We start from the raw sequence: 16,831 nt of genomic DNA on the forward strand, positions 1-16,831 counted from the left end.
AGTGCAAAAACAACTTTAGTTCGGGACCGGCACTCTCTCAGATCTCCTTCTACCTGAGAAATGGGTTGCATCACACCCTCCAAATCTTCCGATCCAATTCCTGTTTCAGACCCCTAGCTTTCTCTCTCTATACTCCATGAATTCCTCGCTCTGAACATCGTTCTCTCGCTATCCGCGCGCGAATTCTCGAAGATGTATATGGCTTATGGATGGCCGCAGGTCATCCCTCTCGAATTGCCCAACTGTCCTTCCACACAGCAGATCGTGTATCTTAAAGTCTTCAATAGCTTGCTCCTTGTTGTGGCGCCGACTCACATCGAGCTCTGGTCGTCTTCTCAGGTACCTCTGCTAATTGACATTGCTAATTTATTGGTGGAATTGTGAATTTCGCGTTTTCTGTGCCGAATCAGATCAGTTTTTTTGCATGTTATAGTTTTTTCTTCATTTTGATTCTGTTTTACAGCACAGAGTGAGGTTGGGGAAGTATAAGAGAGATGTGGATTCTATTCAAAGAGAAGGGGAGAATTTGCGGGCAATTTGGAGCCCGACACTAAGCTCATTGCTGTTCTTGTAAGTATTGAATTACTGAGTAAAGTGCAACCATTCATGTGACATTTACTTTTTTACGTGACACATTGTCCAGTTCTGAACTGATACACTGTATGCTTATTCAATCCAAACCGTGTAATGCGGCATATTAGCTTCGCATAAATTGGCTACCATGCAACATGCAATTGCATTTTTAGAGTTTACTTTAAAACTCATCGTGTTGTTTCGGATGATGAGTTCTTCGGAAATAGAAGTACGTTATACTGGAGGAGTAGCTAGTACTCTATCACTAAATTACACTAGCTATTTTATGTTGTGACTGGTAGTTATTGTAGCTACATTACGCTAGTTATTTTATTGTGTAACTGGAGGAGTAGCTATTTTATGTCACGACTGGTAGTTATTGTAGCAAAGAACTTAGTGTCAATTGCCGCTACATTTTTTTGCGGCAGTAATATCATGTTTGCTAGACTGAGAGAACAAATCGATAGTTATTGCAAATGAAACTTACGAGTATGTAGCAAAGTAAAATGTGGTTCAAAGGGGTATCGTCGAACTAAATCATATATGTATGCGGCAATGTGCTTGTTCTTGGTCATCCGCTAAATATTATGTGGTACCAACTTTATTTATAGGAAGATATATTTAAAATGTGAAATCTATAGTTTTCTTCTACTAAGTTACTTGTATCATGAATGTAATTTAGTACATAGTTAATCTTGTTGCTGGCTATAAATTATCTGGTTCTGCTGCTGTTTTGTAGACATCGTCCTTTCATCTTCACATTTTTAAGGTTCAAAGGGCAGAAACAAAAATATACATTGGCGGCAAGCAACCAACTGGTTTATTTCTCTCAAACATATCCTTAGTTCTCAGTGAACAAGTCCCATTTGCAAACAAGAATTTGACAGTGTAAGTAAGCATCATCTCTTATTTATTCTACCGAGTCAGTGGCTTAATTGCCTGCATTATATTGCTTATTTTCCAATCATTTCATGATTCATCTAGCCTGAGTTTGGATGACAAATATTTGATTGCATTTATAATTGAGAGGAACTTTGTGCTTTTAAATTCTCTACTTCAATGACCTACTGATAGAAGTTAATAGTAATAAAATTTCTGTTAGTTACATGCGATGTCTGCATGGGCATTTAATAGGATAAAGTTAAGAGGTTTTATTGTGTTCAACAGTGAAGCATGCCGCTTAACCACTGAAGCATACTCACAGAAAGCACTTGGCCATGCTTGACTTTGGGTCACTCTCAATTTGACCTAGTTCTTAATCTTGAATGATATTGAGTCTTTAATGCTTGTATTACAGGAGCAACTTTGTTTGTGACAACAAACACTGCTGATTGGCTATCTGATGGATCACTTTATAACATATCTTGGAAGGGTGAGGTATGTGCATTTTGGCTTGGGACCTTTTTCAAGCAAAACTATGTAAAAATATCCTCAATTCATTATGTTTCCCTTGGATAGTTAAAGCATTTAACAACATTTGTGGCATTAAGGTTATCCTTGATTGTTCAGTTCTAGCACAAAGTTTTACTACTACCTTATTGGATGGATTGAGGATAAAAACAGCTTTCTTGATCTTTGTACAGTTCTGTGGTGCCTTTTCCTTGATATGTTACCAAATGATGGCAGTGGTTGAATAAATTATCCAATCACTATAGCAATGGTTCAACTGCCAGAGGAGTTCAAATGGGTGATGGTCCCAACCACTAAACCATGTCATGTCTCAGACTTCTGGAATTGTCCACTTGAATTTTCCATTCTTTGCGGTCACTTTTTGTGCTGTTTTCTGATGGGGAGCTGATTCAGTGTTCTGTGAGCAAGAGGGGTCTAAAACATGCAGAATCTGTATAGTTGAAAAGCGATTTGCTTCAAGTGAAGCTGTATGGCATCAGTGGCACCGATCAACAGATTCTTGCTGTTGGGACTACAAAAGGTGCTGTTGAGTTGTATGACCTTGCAGATTCTGCATCACTTATTCGCTCTGTGTCATTGCATGATTGGGGGTAAGCCTTATCAATTCAGTGAAACTTGTAAGTGGAATTAGTCATGTTGATGACACACCATGTCTTTCCTTTTAAAGCCTTATGACTACATACTAAACTTGTATTCCCATCCCTTAGGGGGAAGGAAGTTTGTACATACATGATGTACAAGGAATTAATGTAATTGTTATTGATGAAGTGCAACTTTTGTTAAAAGGATCATCTCCAACAATAGTGAAGGTTAGAGTCCCCAAATGGGGTGAATAAATGGGGAATCAACTTGTTTAATGTAATTGTCTGGACCCATGGTGGTGTTGTTTTTTGCTTCCTACTAGGAATCCATGCAATTTGTAAGTAGTTGAATTTTGGATAATACTGAAAAGTGAAAACAACTATGAATAAGGGACTAAGGGGTCCTGAATATTAGTCACTATTTTGCATTTAGCGAGGATAACTTTTTGATTCATATCTTTTATTTAAAGATCATGAAGAGGAAAATTCAGCAATCATCTTATCTGAAAGTATATAATATTGGGATATGTCCTGTCTTAATCTGAGTATAAATTTGTATGGCTGCAAATTTTTTGCTATTGTTTCCCAAGTTCAGTTTATTCCTGCATTTGATTTAGACTTTTGTCTCCTTGTAATCATCATGAACTGAATGCATTCTTTTGGATTTATCACAGATATTCTGTGGAAGATACTGGCCCTGTCAATTGTATTGCTTGGACACCTGATAACTCTGCTTTCGCAGTCGGATGGAAGTTAAGGGGACTTAGTGTTTGGTCTGTCTCAGGCTGTCGTTTGATGTCTACAATCCGCCAGATTGGTTTGAGTTCTGTATCTTCTCCTGTGGTGAACCAACTGAGGATGTCAAGTATGAGCCCATGATGGGGGGCACATCGCTGATGCACTGGGACGAACATGGATATAGACTTTATGCTATCGAAGAAGGATCTTCAGAGAGGATTATTGCATTTTCTTTTGGAAAATGCTGCCTAAATAGAGGTGTTTCTGGCACAACCTATGTGCGCCAAGTTATTTATGGGGAAGACCGCTTGCTTATTGTACAGTCTGAAGATACTGATGAACTTAAGATCTTGCACCTCAATCTTCCAGTTATGTATACTTTGTTTAATTTTTGCTTTTGGGATTCCACCCTGCCTTTACTGTAAGATGTTCTGATTGACTATGGGATGTGCCAGGTATCTTATATTTTGCAAAACTGGCCTATTCTCCATGTTGCTGCTAGTAAGGATGGAATGTATCTGGCTGTTGCTGGGCTTCATGGTTTAATCTTATACGACATATCGACTAAAGAGGTGGAGAGTGTTTGGAGACGTTACTCAGGACAACAAATTCAATGCAGGGGATTGTTATGGCTGGGAAAAATTGTTGTCGTCTGCAATTATCTGGAATCTTCCGACACGTGAGAAATCTTTTACATATAAAAGTTTACATGAGTTGAGGGATTCTTCTTGTTGTTTAAACCAAACCACTAGTCCCCAAAATTCTTTTCTAATTTCTTGTTTTGAATGCTACTTCTAAATTAACTTCAATGATCCCAGTGTTGTTAAAAAGGTCTATGGAGCATTGCCTTTTTATGCTTGTGCAGTGCATTTTGGTTTGTGTCTGCTAGTCATATTAAATTGGTGTTTCATTTCTACTTGGTTCTTATGAAAGGCATCTTAGAGAAATTTGTTATACAGAATTTTTTAATCTAAGAAAAAATCAACTGCATTATGTGGTCTGTAACTTATCTGGCAGTTGAGTCCATCTTTTCTTTTCATGTTTCCAGGGTAACTTGTTCTGTCACTTTCTGATAAATGATATTTATTGACATGTGGTTGTATCACAACTGTTTGTGGTTTTAGGTATGAATTGCTTTTCTACCCTAGATATCACCTTGATCAAAGTTCACTACTTTCCGGAAGCCATTGCTTACGAAACCAATGGTCATGGATGTTTATCAAGATTATTTGCTTGTCACTTATCGCCCGTTTGATGTTCATATATACCATGTGAAAATAACTGGTGAATTATCACCTTCTAGCTCTCCAGATTTACAGGTAATTAAATGCTTCAAAAAGGATTTTCTTGAAAAGTTGTTAAAATATGTTACCTGACAAACACTATTATAGTTCTGTCAGTGTCAATGAAACAAGATTTCTCTCAAATGACAGTATAGTGATAGTATTATATTCTTCATACATTTTTTAAGTGATAAAATGACAAACAGCTTTCTACAGTACGAGAACTTTCAATCATGACTGCGAAGAGCCATCCTGCTGCAATTCATTTTATTCCTGATCAGCTTCCACATGACGACATGTCAAGAAGTGATGTATCATCAAACCATGAGCCTTCTAAGTATGTGCTTATTCTTTATCCTTCTATTTCTTGACACTTTAGTTTCTTGAGGTTTCCTGATGAATGATCATATGCTCCTTTAGGTGTTTAATACTGCGGATGAATGGGGACCTTTCACTACTTGATTTGGATGATGGCCGAGAAAGGAACTCACTCACTCGTAGAGTTATTTTGGGTTACCTGTGGGCAGTTGGGGAGAAAACTAACTTAATTGAGGAAGTTTCCTGGTTAGACTATGGCCATCGAGGGATGCAGGTTCTGGTTTCTGCAGGCATTAGGCCTCTTAGCATATTTTTGCAGTCTCTTGATATTTCTGTTGCTGATTTTTCTAGAAGCTCACCTGCAGGTATGGTATCCATCTCTAGGTGCTGATCCATTTAAACAGGAAGACTTTTTGCAGGTAATTGTGCCTAAAAGTTCTTTAGTCACTTATTTCCTGCACTATATGATGGATCATCGATTAAACTTTTGCACTCAACTACCCAGCACGTAAAATGTTTTAAGCATCTATTGATGGTTCACTTTTTGTACATCAGTTATGCCCTGTCATGTTTAATTGGGCTTGGGCGTTTATAGTAAACAACTTTCAGCTATAGCAGTGCTTAAAGTTCTACATTATCATTTTGTTCATATCACCTAAAATATGTTGTTTGGCTGATACTAGTTGGACCCGGAGCTGGAATTTGATCGTGAGGTATATCCTCTAGGTCTACTTCCAAATGCTGGTGTCAGTAGTTGGTGTTTCCCAGAGAATGTCATTTTCAGCATGTACAGAGTTCCCATGTTTGAACCGTCTCCTCAAGCTCAAACCATATTACACTGTCTACTTCGCCATCTTCTTCAGGTAAATAAGTGAGCGATGTGGCTCTCAACGCAGTTTTCAATAATGGAATTTTCTTCAATGACATTGAACTTGTTATGGAATTTAGAATAGAGGCCAGTTGATATCTGAAACACTTCTTTTGATGTATAAATCTAACGTGAGAGCACAATGTGATCTTATTGAACAGTCGTGGTAGTTTTTACTACACAAGCTCAACATCAGTCAATTAAAGAATTAGCATGCATCAAACTGAACGTTGTTAAAGAATGTTTTGCAGAGGAGCTGGACCTTTGTTTCTTCTTAGTCTTGGTTTGAAGCTATGGTGATTTAACTGTCTTCTTAGTCTTGGTTTAAGCTATTATTTCTGTGAATAAACTCTTTTCCTGAAATTAGGGGCAGTTCCTGCATGTCACATAGCTCATGTCAAAAGGTTATGATTATGCTTTACTGCAGAGGACAAGAGGGAAGAAGCTCTCGCCTTGCCAATATCAGCAGAGAAGCCACATTTTCTCATTGCCTGGAATGGCTTCTATTTACAGTTTTTGATGCCGAAATTTCTAGGTAACTCATCTAGATATTCTGTCCTTCCATATGTTTCACAACAAACTATTCAATGACTCAGTTGGGCTCTTCTGTCCAGGAAGAATCAGAAGCTTTGTATATTATGTGTCTGTGACTCTGTGTATGTTCATCTAGTTACTGAATATAATATTTAATCTAATACCTTCTGGATAATCTGAATATGAAGTCTGGGGGTATAGTTAGATCCATCATATGGGCTGAGTTTAAGCATGTGTATTTTAGATATTTAGATCAGCCAGTCTGCTGGTGACTTGCTTTTCTGCCTTTCTGGTTTAGTCAACAAAAAAACATAAGAATCTTGCCAAGCTGATTTTTTAATCATGGCTTTCTTCTCTGTTCATTTCTTTATTATCTTGTAAACACATTCCCTCTGATACAACTTACAAGCACATAAGAAAATTATCTAAGGAACCTTTATAAAGTTCACCGTTGCACTGCTTGAGCAATCTTAAGCTCTGCAACCAATTAGTTCAATCCATATGCAGTTCTAAATATATGCTACCTTTTTCTGCAGGCAATATTCAAGCAAAATCAGGGTGCTTTAGCTAATCACGCTCCTCTCTTCTGGAAAAGAGCTGTGATTTGATAAGAAACTTCCCTGAATATTATGATGTTGTTGTCAGTGTAGCACGCAAGACTGATGGTCGACATTGGGCTGATCTATTTTCTGCTGCAGGCAGATCAACTGAGTATGATACTCAATTTTCTTGATTTTGCTTACAATATTGCAGAAACTAGTTTGCCAGTGGAATTTTTAAATATTTTATTTCATATTGAACCCTGTTGAAATTATCGTTGTAGAGAGTACTAGAAGTTGTTAAGTTCAGAGATGTTAGTTGTTCCTAGAGAAAATTTGTCTAAATAACAATTGTCTTTGTACACTTGGTCATTGAGAATGAAGAGTTTTACTTTTAGGTTGTTTGATGAATGCGTTCAGCAAAGATGGTACCGCACTGCAGCATGCTATATACTTGTAAGTACCTTTTAGTTGCCTTCTGTTTGCTTTATGTATTTTGTTAATATTCTGATTACCTCGCATCATTTTTGTTTTCACTTACTTAAGAAAAGATTTCATGCTTTGGGTCTTCCTGTCACCAGTCAACCAGCTGGAGTTATTAGAAGAATACTTTACTTTTTAGTGTACGATAGACCACATGCAGTATTTATGTCACAAATCATTCTCGACATCGCCATAACTATTAAGTGATTTTGCATATTCTTGGTTATTTTTTAATTCTCGCATTGCATGCGGATATTTTGGCTCATCATCCTCACCTTTAGATATGGTGTCAAAGAATGATTTTATTGTGCTGATTGTAACCTCTTTGCTTCTGTTGGTACAGGTCATTGCTAAGCTTGAAGGTCCTGCAGTGAGTCAATGTTGCGCCTTGAATTTACTACAGGTGATTATATTTTGTTTTAGTCACTCAAAAGATTAAGCACATGGAGATGCTTATGTATTATATCTAGTTGAACTAAAATCCTTTAAGATAATTGAATATTGTTATATGACGTGCTTTGCTCGTACTTCATGGCTGATTGCTTGTGTATCATTCCTTGTGATACTATACTAGAGTGTACCTTATTTTTCCCTCTTTAGTTGTATTCAATACATTCTGATGAGGACTTATCCATTGTTTAGGCTACACTTAACGAGTCTTTGTATGAACTGGCTGGAGAGCTGGTAAGTGTCTGCACTACCTTGTTTGATTTCTTAAAGATGGACTCTTTGTTTCCCCTCTAATTTAATTTAATGCTTTTTACCCTATTCTCTTAGGTGAGGTTTCTACTTAGATCAGGAAGAGAATATGAACATTCCAGTACGGATTCTGAGAGAGATTCTCCAAGACTCTTAGGATATTTTCTGTTCCCTTCGAGTTTCGAAAGCAATCAAATGATGCAAAAGGTAAAGCTGGGTAATTAATTTGTCGTTTTTAATGAATAAATTAGGTTTTGTTAATTATTCCTCTTGTCTGGCTTGATCAGCCTCACTGATTCCTATGTACTTCTTCCTTTTCATTTAATGAATGGCAGCCCCTCATCAAAAGAGCCAAGTGCACATATTACTTCTGTGAAAAATATTCTGGAAAGCCATGCCAGCTATTTGATGTCTGGGAAGGAGCTTTCAGAACTTGTTGCATTTGTCAAAGGCACACAGTTTGATCTAGTGGTATGCTTCCTCTTATTTTGTCAGAAGTCAGAATGATCCTACATCAACCTTAGAGATATATAACATGATAGAATTATTACAGGAGTATCTTCAACGAGAAAGATATGGAAGTGCTCGCCTGGAGGACTTTGCTTCAGGTCTTGAAATGATTGGGCAGAAGGTAACCAATTTGTAGAGCACTCTTGACTTAGAATTTTTAAATGCTTTTTCATCTCTTATGATCTTATATCTTTTCTAGTGCAAATTCAAAGTACTAGTTCTCCAACATCTTGCCTATTCTCCTTTTGTTCTGGTTGACACACAATACTTATATCATACTCCATAGTTCTCTAAATTCTTGAAAATGTGTTATTCAGGCTTTCCCTTTGTGGTCATTTTGTTATATGCTTTGATTATTGCTGCGGAGATTACGTTGATAGTGCAATATAATCAACCTAGCTTTTTATTGCTGCGTAGATTAACTTGGTATACTTGTATTATTCACCACTTTATCGTTTTTGCACGTAGCTGCATATGGGAACATTGCAAAGTCGCTTGGATGCAGAATTCCTCTTGGCAAATATGTGCTCAGTCAAATTTAAGGAATGGATTGTGGTCTTGGCCACATTATTGAGGCGCTCAGAGGTCTGGCCAGGCCAACATTTTTCTAAAATCATAAGAATGCCATTTCTGGCATCCAACTTCCTCACTCATGTTGACACATTTCACTTCTTTATCGTCAGGTTCTCTACGATTTGTTTAGGCATAATTTGCAGTTGTGGAAAGCATACAGCCAGACAATACAGGTAAAGGTCTCAGTTCACATATGTCGACTGGAGCGCCTATTCTTCGTTATACTTATCGTGCATTTGCTACATGCAATGATGTTTTAGGCACATGAAGCTTTTACTGAATACCATGACTTGTTGGAAGAGCTGGACGGAAGGCTTTCGTCAACTGCTAACACTGAAGGTACATGAGCTAATTGGTCATCTAAAACCCCATGGATTTGGTTTGACACAGTTTTGCAACTCCTCGCGTCTTCATTGTAGCCTAGTCAAAAACCTTTCAGAAGATCGATGAATATGTATGCTGTTTCATCTTTGCAGAAGTTACAGTAAACAATGCATGTGCATAAAATAAAGCTTCTCTCTTTTTTATTTTTAATACAGTACTATAATTTTTCTTTATGCTTGAGAGCTATTGTATTTACTTCTTCCTTCCTCTTCTAGAGGGGAGAGAGCTAGAGAGACAAAGATAGCCGGCTATTAAGTAGGATGTACAAAAACAAGTTGTATCAAGTTCCATATTATTGTTGACAGTAGTTTGTGATGAAAAAATTCTCGTGTGAGTGATATTATTGAATGTAAAAGAATATATGTTGAAATCATAGTGTATATTTTCGATTTCATTACATATGTATCAAAGCTTAAAAATTAGGCCAACCGAAATGACAGAAATACTCACTCAACTATTGGAAAAACAAAAACCAATCATACAACACTTTATGCGTCACTTTAAACTATTCTACACAAACGGCCATAGCTGCTTTTATTTATTCAAGCATTCATCATAGGCAAAATCAATACATACGGTTCTCAAGCACATTACCACTAATATTATTAATCATAATCTATCCACATTACATTGTGATCCATTATAAGTTTATAACACATTCACCAAGTGAAGCTGAAGGATTCAAACTCAAGATTGTCTGCCTGCCCAGATGAACATATGGCTGCAACTTCCTCTCTCATCTTCTTGGGCCCACTAACAAGTGCTCCAACTCTTGATTCTTTAATCTCCAGCAAAATCCCTACAAAGGTAATTACATACATAAATCACTGTGTCTGTGTGTTTTATGTGTGTAGTTGTTGTGAACCTTTTACTTACTCTTGAGGTTAGGCCTCTGACCATAATGCACATTGACAGATTTGATTATCGACTGCAGTGGAAGGCTCTCCATCTCCACATCATCTTGATCAAACGACGAATTGGATGTTGATCCACTAGTCCCAGAGTCATCAATGTCTTGAACTTGCTTGGCCTCTTCTGCATTGCGTTTCTTGTTCCACAGAAACACAGTGCTGGCTGCCACGACCACAGAGAAGCAGAGGAACATCATACTCGCGGATCCTTTCTTGGTGTAGGAATAGAGCATGTTGGTGTTTTGATCGATGGGGTAGACTATATACTGAGTGAAGACCCCGAGCAGCATGAGATAGATGGCGAAAGACGATGATATTATCGCAGCAAGGCACAGCCAACTGTTGGGGCCTAGCGTGGGTGATATGGGCATGTCACATGCCTCTGGCTTGAACCAAAGTGTACGAGGTTTTGCGATTTGGTCTTTGTGTCGCCCTTTCTCCCTGGTCACATAGGCCTCGACTTGTAGGTCGAGGTTGCAAGAATTGGAGGTGGGAGTGTGAGAGGAATGAGTAGGGATGATTAGGTCTAATATGGAGAGATGTGATGAGTTCTTGAACGCGGAGATGAGAATGATCTTGGGGGTCTTGCATTTTAGTGTGGAGTTGAGGAAGATGAGCTCTCGGATTATGGAGATGAATGGAGTGATGCCACTCCCTCCACTGATCATCACCAGCGTGTCGTGCCTTAGGAAATGAGTGGCGGCTGGGCCATACGGCCCCTCCACGGCTACCTCAAGGCGATTGAGGGGGAAGGGGAAGAGAGCATGTCATAGAGGCTTCTAGTCCAATTGCCTTCACATTTGATCAACACACTTAGCTTTTGTGGCTCCAAGTTGCTATTTGAGATGATGGTGAAAGGGTGCCATTGAAGCTTAGATATGGATGGCACATTTATGAAAATAGTACTAGTTGGATTGTAGCTCAAACCTGTCATAGAACAGGGAAATCTGAGACGTTGGATCAATCCATCATGTCATGAAAGTAAAGTAACTAACTTAATATATAAGTATATTTATAGGAGTTTGATCAAATGCAGAAAGCAGAACCAAAACATGAAAGGTAATTGTTAGATAGCACGGAGTTCATATGTGTATGTATATGTACCTCGACTTTGGAAAAGTTGAGTTCGACCGTGTTGCAAGAGAGAAGTCGTGCGGAAACAAGTCTAGCTTTGTTTCTTGATTGTAAGAACCTCAAATATCGATCCATCACAAAGAGATAGAATCCAGGGAGCATAATGCAAGCAAAGCCAATTCCAATGTGCAAGATGAAGAAAATCATGAAGAAAATGTAGAGGTAGTGAGTGTAGAGAAAGAGATCAAACATTTTCCTTCTAATTTTAGGGTAAGATGTAATCCACATCACCAATCCACATAACAGTGAGATCTCTCCTGCTATGTTTGATACGTAGTTGTCTCCCCATTTCAGCGCCTAAATATTAAGATTAAAAAACATGAATATTAGAAGGACAAAGACACTTATAAGAAGGTCGGGTGTTTTTATTTTTTTTTTAATTTTCGTATGCAAGGTTACTTAAACCTAGGGTGGGAAAAATTACCGACATACCGAAATACCGGACTTATCATACCGAAAATACTGATTTTTCGGTATACCGTAGTTTTCGATCGGTATCATACCATACGAAAGTTTTCGGTACGTAACGGTATCAAATATCTCATACCGCGTATCGTGGTATACCGAATCTTTGGTATATACCATACACGCGGTATACCGAATCTTCGGTATATACCTTATATATCTAAACTTAAAATATTCAATATATATATATATATATATATATATATATATATATATATATATATATATATATATACATAATCTAATTAAATACTAGCATATAAAAGACCTCAGACCCTACTTTCAGATTTAATCCCTCCGCCCCACATCTCATGCAAATTCATTTGGCACATATTGCCATTATTTTACTTTAGTTTCATTTGGCACATATTTGAACAATAACCTAAACCGTGTCTCATTTTCTATTTAATATTAATATCAGTATTTAGGTTATGATGGTTTAATCAAGTTTAACTATTATATGTTATTTTAAATATTTTAGGTATAGATTTGGTTGTTTCGGATTTGGTTTATTGAATTTTTATTGTTTCGGACTTTTTTCAAATAGTTGAAAACTTGGAAATGTTATTTTAAATATTTTGGATATAAAATTATAATAGATTTTTTTATCACGGAGTATAACGGTATTACGGTATAACGTAAAAGTATGATATATCGTAATACTGTACGGTATACCGCAATACGGTATGATAATGGTATTGAAAATGATCATACCGAATTTTCGTATCGGTATGAAATTTTGTCATACCTACTTTGACGGTATGCAAGATGATCCTCTCGACGGTATACGATCTGATCCACCTACTTAAACCTAGTAATTAATTGTTTCATAATGCAGTTTTTAATTACTCTGAATTAAATGGGTAACACTCTCAAATTTTAAATATTTTAATAGTATAAAATAAAAATTATTTATAACACAATAATCCTAATTGGTTTTACTAACTAAGATCTGAAATTAAAAGTAATTATAATGCTAATTTCTGAAATGATCAATTATAATAATGAATTAACTTAAAGCTGAGAAATAATTGTACAGAATTGAATAGAAAAGGTATTGTAAACATTACACAAGTGGGATATCAAGTAAAAGAATGAAAGTGGTTTTTGTGTTGCCGAATGTGTAAATAAGAATATTAGACGATTTCACTTCAAAAAAAAGGTTATTAGAAGATTTGATGAATTAGCTATAAATCTGGTGAAAAAGATTTTAAGGCCTTATTAGTTATTAGGGTTCTAGAAGAGGATTATAAGTATTCTCTACTCTTTCTTTTCATATGCCTTAGATAATATTGTGGTTGAAATTAAACGTGAAGATAAGACACTTCCAAATTTGATATATTCCTCTGGCAAAATAACTTAAAACATGACATAACAATTGTGTCACCATGACATCAAATATTTTCAGCTTTTATAGATAAATGATTGTAACACCTCAGTTTGAGGGATTTTGTGATAAAACGAGTATATTGGAATATTTCATAGCCATATAATTTTGACAAGTGTGAAATTGTTTTTTTCCTTTTTGTCACAAAGCATCGTTGCTGACATTACCAACAACCGAAAATGGTTGAACCTCTTATTTTTCTGGATTGTGAAGGTGGTGGGTGGGTGGGCCCACTCAAAATCTAGAATTTCAATATCCCACTTCACTTCCCATGAATGTGGCCACCATTGTTATTTTGGGTATATAGGATAGGAGTATACTTTTAGAAATTTTGAATTTTGTAGTGCTTCACATTTGAGAAGTATAGTTGGGGTAGCGAGCTGTTGACCCTTCTAAAAAATTTGGTAAAATATGATTGTGTGAAAAATAAAAAAAATGCTACATCGCCTTTAAAAATAGAATCTTTTGAAACGGTACGAATTTTTAATGCATGATTGCTAAATTAACTGTATGAGTTTTTTATACATGATTGCTAAATTAAGAGAGAGATGAAAAAATAATTTAAAATTTCATAGCAAAATGAAAATAATTTTTATCTTTGACGGAGTAGTAGGAGTTTGAAAGGGAATGAAGTTACTTGGATAGCAACTTGACCACTAATTTGATTCAGTTGGTTCATAACTGGATTTCTTTTAGTTTCCCCATAGCAAGTAAAGTTTGGTGGACTCAAGTAATTTTGAAATAAAAGGCAAACTCATTGACATATAAGCAAAGTTACAAAGAGGTAATTATGAATTGCGGCCCAACAAAAAAGGGAAGTTAGCAATATCTTAAGAATTAAACTCATAATAGTGAAAAGGGATGAAATGATTTTTGTGGTTGTCAATCTTGTAAACCAAGTGTTCATATGTTATTGTTTGATCGTGTAATAAGTGGTTTATGCTAAATTATCACAACTTACACCCAACCTTGTTATGAGTGGCATAATCACAATCATCATTCTCTCCCTCCACTTACTCCACCCTCTATATGCCACATTCTCTATCTTTCAATCTTTTGTCACTGTCCAAATAAGTGTTTTATTTGAAAATAAAGTTTATTCTCTAATCAATGCCAATATTTCATCCTGTCACTATGCCTACTCTATCCAACTTTGTTTGCCACCTGCAAACAATAACCCAAAATTATAGATTCTTCAAAAAAAGTTAGCTTATGAAGCAATGAAGTGTTTTTGTTGAATTTTATTATGAAGATAGAACAACAAGGCTGTTTTTGATAGGTGAGGAAAGACTTGCAAGATTCTTGAGAAAAGTTGGCTAATGTAGATCCATTGCAGATACACAAGAAAAACATGGTCATTACATGATAGATGTTGCGAAGATTAAGGATAAAATCACGTTGTCTGAGAGATAAAAGTGAGGATTTGAGAGACTGCAGAATTCTCAGCAAGTTTATAGCTAATGAAGAAGTAGTGATGGAAAGAAGTGTTTTTGAGGCTTTTTCTGAGACAGGAAAGAAAAAAGTTCTTACACTTTTTCATGTTTGGAAGAAGATCTTTGATGAACTTGCTCAAACCAATGGCGCAGATAGCCTCCAAAATACCAAACACAGAGAGCTATGAACATGCTGAAAAGGGCCATCTCAGTTAGAGTAACAATCCCAAACCCCTTAACAATCATCGGTCGCCTCATGAACTTCAAACTCCTTGCTTTGCTGCTGTTTTTCATTTCAAGAAACATTCAGTTTTTAGTTATTCTTGAAAAATATGAACCTTGTTAATAATAATACCTTATTGTGACAGTATTTTCCTTCTTCCCCAGATGCAGATAAAAGCATCCCAAAACAGCAATCAGCAAAATGGGAAATGTGAAATCCATCATGATTGGACCTATTCAAGGTAGAGATTTATCAAACATCATGAAAAAAACATGTTGAATGTAATGAAAAGAAGTCAAATAAAAACCTTGTATTCCAAAGAAGGTTGAATTAGTAGCAGCCATGAGATGAGGCACCCAAATATTGTAGTAAGTATCAGTTGGCATAATAATCCACATCATGATATTCCCAAGAAATATCACCAGAGCAAACAACAGAATTGCTGTTCTAACGGCATTGATCATGCCCAAGGAGGCCATTCTACAGCGTACAAACTCTCAAACTCAAACTTAAACTCAAACTCGGGTTCCTTTCAATATATGGAAGGAAAGTGAGAATGCAAGAGGGTTGTGTATATATAACTTTTTTTTTCTTTGGTGAGTTGAAAAGGTTGTATCAACTTGTAATGGACTAGTGACCACATATATTGTCACTTTGCATTGAATACATATATAAAGTTCACATTGTAATCCATTATTTCTTTATTTGTATCTTTGTAACTAAATGAGTGAAATATCATTCATCGGTTTCACTATGTAGAATTGTTTAGCATCTAATATTTGCATATAAGCGTATTATGAATCACAATTTTGTTAAGATCAAAGGTCCCTTCATTTTTTAATAAATTAGAAAGTGAATGAGCTCTTCTGTCCAAGTCTCTATTTTCAGTTTTTTCACTTGAGAATTTACTCTGATCAGTAGAAAATCAATAATGAAAAACTACAAATCATTCATATTGTTCTACAAGCTTAATTCATCAGGACACCCCTTCACTCCATATACTATGATAGTTTTCGTAGAAAAAATACTTCAAATTTTACTTGTTATTTCAGAATTAGAGGTGATTGAGACAATGTAAACAACTATCCAGAAGCAAGAAAAAGAATTAAGCATATATGTGTCCTATAATTAGTGCCTGCTTGAAATTTACTAAATTTTACAGTTTGGTGAAACTTTTAAATCTTGAAATTTGTTTGGGAGTTGTATGAATTGAGTTTTCCTTGAGAAAAGGAACATGGTGCCACCACCTATATATTTTGACTAGCTAATAATGGTGTCTGCATCAATCAAACATCAAATGTGGGTGGCTTAATCCTTTCTTCATTTCTTGGCAACATGAAAACAATGATGTTGTAGTTCAAGGTGTATAAGAAGAACCCCAATTTGAGTACATAGTTAAGTCTGTTTGTAACTCACAATGCAATTAATGGGCTATGATGTGGATGAGATGCCACTCTCCGTCACTATGACATGCATCATTTATAGTACTTATTTCATATTCAACCACCACTTTTTCATAAGTTTACTTGAATAGTTTCAAATCACCTACTAAAGCTTTATTTTTCTTATTGATGTCTATGTATATTGCACAATCAGTTAATCTTTGTATTGGCCGACAGACAGTTAGCATCACTGAGTAGAAATGATTACCGGCTTACACGTGTCGTCATAAAGAATGTAAGAGGGCACACTAGCTATTAACAAAATAAAAGTGATGACAATATTCCACTGAAAAGAATTGAAGGACTTCAATTATATCAGGGATGAAATGGCCCAATAACGATG

The 16,831-nt window shown here is 36.1% G+C and overlaps 2 pseudogenes; one reads left to right on the top strand and one right to left on the bottom strand.

Moving 5' to 3' along the window:
* On the top strand, window positions 1-9,584 carry LOC125200185 (annotated as a pseudogene).
* A 343-nt stretch (window positions 9,585-9,927) lies between these two features.
* On the bottom strand, window positions 9,928-15,662 carry LOC125200194 (annotated as a pseudogene).
* Between the last annotated feature and the right edge of the window lie 1,169 nt (window positions 15,663-16,831).

The sequence above is a fragment of the Salvia hispanica genome, unplaced genomic scaffold (genome assembly GCF_023119035.1).
Source record: "Salvia hispanica cultivar TCC Black 2014 unplaced genomic scaffold, UniMelb_Shisp_WGS_1.0 HiC_scaffold_839, whole genome shotgun sequence".
NCBI classification, from domain to species: Eukaryota; Viridiplantae; Streptophyta; class Magnoliopsida; order Lamiales; family Lamiaceae; genus Salvia; species Salvia hispanica.